The sequence below is a fragment of the Budorcas taxicolor genome, chromosome X, assembly GCF_023091745.1.
Source record: "Budorcas taxicolor isolate Tak-1 chromosome X, Takin1.1, whole genome shotgun sequence".
In the NCBI taxonomy this organism is placed as follows: Eukaryota; Metazoa; Chordata; class Mammalia; order Artiodactyla; family Bovidae; genus Budorcas; species Budorcas taxicolor.
The window spans coordinates 98,225,069-98,229,353 of record NC_068935.1 but is presented as its reverse complement, the minus strand read 5'-3'; the positions used below and the strand labels follow the sequence as shown (position 1 = coordinate 98,229,353).

General features: G+C 40.9%; 1 non-coding gene across 1 annotated transcript; it reads left to right on the top strand.

Moving 5' to 3' along the window:
* The first annotated feature begins 1,751 nt into the window (after positions 1-1,751).
* Positions 1,752-1,854, top strand: LOC128070726 (U6 spliceosomal RNA). The gene has a single exon (XR_008201696.1). It is a non-coding gene; the product is annotated as a U6 spliceosomal RNA (small nuclear RNA).
* Positions 1,855-4,285: the final 2,431 nt, after the last annotated feature.

Below are 4,285 nucleotides of genomic sequence, written 5' to 3'. Positions count from 1 at the left end.
CAGTTGTGTCCAACTCTTTGAGACCCCATGGACTGCAGCCTATCAGGCTCCTCCGTCCATGGGATTTTCCAGGCAAGAGTACTGGAGTGGGGTGCCATTGCCTTCTCTGGCAAAGGCCCTGAAGAAGAAGCATATTTGGCATGCTATAAGAACAGTAAGAAATCTAGTATAGCTAAACTGGGATGAATAAGGAGAGTGAAAAACATGATCCAAAAGGCCTTTTATGTAGTCTTATTTCCAGATTCCTCTACTCATTACCTGGCATTGCTACTGTAGGATAGTCAGCTTTCTATTCTAAGTTTCTAAACCTGATGTGTTTCTTCCATGTCTGATTCCATCCAATTCAACAAAGCATCCCCTTGGCTGACTTTCAAACACAACTGAATGTTTGTAAGCATGTGAATATTGAATATTCATGTACTAATGTATTTGTTCACAGACACAGTATACAATGAAATGTTACTCACCCATTAAAAAGAATGAAATAATGCCATTTGCTGCAAAATGGATGAACCTAGAAAGTGTCACACTGAGTGAAGTATGTCAGACAGAGAAGGAGAAATACCATATGAGATCCCTCTTTTGTGGACTCTAAAAAGAAATGATACAAATAAACTTACTTACAAACAGCAACAGACTCGCAGAGAATAAACTTATGGTTGCCAGAGAGAAGGGATACTTAGGGAGTTTGGGAAGGTCATGTACACACTGCTATATTCAAAATGGATAACCAACAAAAACCTATCATACAGTACATGGAACCCTGCTCAATGTTATCTGCCAGCCTAGATGGGAAGATGGTGTCAGGGAGAATGGATACATGTATATGTATGGCTGAGTCCCTTCCCTGTTCACCTGAAACTACCACAACATTGTTAATCGGCTATGCTGCTGCTGCTGCTAAGTTGCTTCAGTCGTGTCTGACTCTGTGTGACCCCATAGACAGCAGCCCACCAGGCTCCCCCATCCCTGGGATTCTCCAGGCAAGAACACAGGAGTGGGTTGCTGTTTCCTTCTCCAATGCATGACAGTGAAAAGTGAAAGCGAAGTCACTCAGTCATGTCCAACTCCTAGTGACCCCATGGACTGCAGCCTACCAGGCTCCTCCTTCCATGGGATTTTCCAGACAAGAGTACTGGAGTGGGTTGCCATTGCCACCCCAATACAAAATAAAAAGTTTAGCGTTTGGAAAGAAACGGGGGGAAAGACTACATAAAAGGCAAACAGAACAAGAGGCAGATCAAAGCAATGACTAAGAACCAGGTGTGAGGAAGATATAAGAGCACAGAAATACATAGATACTGGGGAGCAAGGCATCAGAAGTCACACTCAAGTGGGAAGAAGAGATTCATATTTTCTAGCATAAGGAAGTTAATCAGAAACCAAGAGATCAGAGGGTTTTAGATGTAAGGAACACAATCATCAAATAGAGGACATGAGAAGTAATGGATACTTTTGTATTGTTGAAACTGAGGCAGGGACTTCCCTGGTAGTTCAGTGGTTAAGACTCCATACTTCCATCGGAAAGGGGGAAGGTTTGATTCCTGGTGGGGGAACTAAAATACCCCATGCCACATGGTGAGATCAAAAGAAAAAAAAAAGAAAGAAACTGAGGTGGTTTTTCTGAAGCCAAAAATTAAAAGACCATGGGCCCTGTAGTCAGACTTTGATCCCTACACTAACTCTGGGGACCTAGCTAAGAGAAGTCTCAGTTTCTTCTTGGACAATATGTATATTAAAATGGCTGTCCAGTGCTCATTTTGGCAGCACATATATTAAAACTGAAACAATACAGAGATTAGCATGGCCCCTGTGCAAGGATGACATGCAAATATGGAAGCATTCCATATTTTCACATGTACCATCTTAGAAAATGGTACCACTGAACGTAAATGATGCAACGACTATGGAGAACAGTATGATGGTTCCTTACAAAACTAAAAATAGTTACCATATGATTCAGCAATGCCACTCTTGGGTATATATCTGGAGAAAATCAGAATTCAAAAGATACATGCACCCCAATGTTCCCTGATACACTATTTACAATAGCCAGGACATGGAAGCAACTTAAATGGCCACTTATGTACATATATATAATAGAGTATTACTCAGCCATAAAAAAGAACAAAATAATGGCATTTTCAGCAACATGGATGGAGTTAGAGATAGTCATACTGAGTGAAGTAAGTCAGACAGAGACACCATGTGATATTCCTTATATGTGGAATCTTTAAAAATGGTACAAATGAGCTTATTTACAAAACAAGGAATAGAATCACAGATATAGAAAACAAACTTGTGGTTACCAGGGATGGGTGGTAAGTAAGGGGGAAGGATGAATTGGGAGATTGGGATTGACATATTTACACTGCAACAAATAATTAATAAGGACTTACTGTATAGAATAGGAAACTCTACTCAATACTCTATAATGACCTATATGGGACATTTTTAAAAGACTGAACATATATATATATATGTATGTGTGTGTGTGTGTGTGTGTGTGTAACTGATTCACTTTGCTGTACACATGAAACTAACACAATATTATAAATCAACTTTGCTCCAATAAAAATTTATCTAAGAATGGTTATCCAGGTAACAGCAGAAAGTTTGCCAAATGTGATTTGCTTGCCTTTATGTGTCTCCTGCACAGTGGACAAAAGCAAGTATGTTAGGGAACTGGTGAGATAAAGAAGTTAGCAGTCCTGGGGTTTATCAAGGCAAGACATTGGCAGCTCTTTCTGAGTGGGGCAGCTACCCTTCAGGGACTTTCCAGTCTGAAGGAACTTGACATCAAACCTGCCAGCACAGAGTGGTTCCAGCCTAGGCCCCATTCCAGGAGCTGTTCTGAAAGAGACATAACTTTCTAACATACTATGATATATGTCTCTTTCTCCTCTCTGTCCTGATGCCTCCATAAAGCCCCAGACTGCCTACCATGTGCTGGCTCCTCGTGACCAGGAAGCTTATTTTTATTCTTCCCAGTATCTAGCTCATTACTTTTGTTCATAAAAGTTGCTCATTAAATGTTGAATCATGAAATTTACTCCTATTGTATCAGCCCCTATTTTGTAAACTCCTGTGATCGTAGCAGGTATAATAATTAACAGCATTTGAAAAATGATACCTTTACTTTCACTTCTGGTCAAATTGAACAAACAGGGACCAGATTTTCTTACACTCCCAAAACAACTAAAAAATTGGAAAACTGTATGAAACAATGGCTTTCAAGATATCAGCCATGAGACAGTGGAGAAGAGTGGTTGCTAAGACATGGGAAATGAACAAACTGAACCTGTGGTTACCACAGCTTACTCCTTGAAGAGAGATTCCAGGCTGCAGGGCAGTCACCCTGAGTTGAGAAGAAGGAACATGAGGTCCAGGGATGCCCAACATCACTATATATCACAAGGCAGAGTAACAGATGGAAGAAACTGGACACAGAGAGAGTTCCAGAAATTTGGAGAGGGATCCCTTAAGTATTTCAACGACTATTGATCATCACATGCCAGAGAAGAAAATACCCAGGGTTGAAGAAAGGATCCACTTAAAGAATTGGAGGAATCCTCAAAATTCACACACGGCAAAAAACATCCCCTTTTCTCACCAGGCAAAGTAGAAAACCTCATATATGGTATAGTAGGCTAAATAATGGCCCTCCAAAGATGTCCAGGCCCTAATCACCAGAATCTGCAAATATGTTCGAGTACATGGCTAAAGGGACTTGGCAGATACGATGACAGTAAGGGTCTTGGGATGCAGAGATTATTCTGGATTATCCAGGTTGTTGTTTAGTCACTAAGTCATGTCTGATTCTTTGAGATGCCATGGACTGCAGCACACCAGGAGTTTGCTCAAACTCATGTCCACTGAGTCAGTGATACTGTCTAACCATCTCACTCTCTGCCATCCCCTTCTCCTTTTGACTCCAGTCTTTCCCAGCATCAGGGTCTTTTCCAATGAGTGGATCCAATGTAATCACATGAGTCCTTATAAGAAGGAGGCAGGAGGGTCAGAATCAGAAAAGGAAAGGTGACAATGGAAGCAAAGGTATGAGAGGAAAAGAGAGAGAGTGATTGGAAGATGCTGTGCCACTGACTCAAAGATGGAGAAAGGGGCCTCAAGCAAAAGAATCAGGCAGCCCAAAGAAGCTGGAAAATGCAAGAAAACAGATTCTTCCCTCAGAGCTTCCAGAAGGAAACATATCTGCTAACATTTGACTATAGGCCAATTGTTTCACTTTGAACTTCTGAAATCCAGAACTTTAAGATAAAAAACT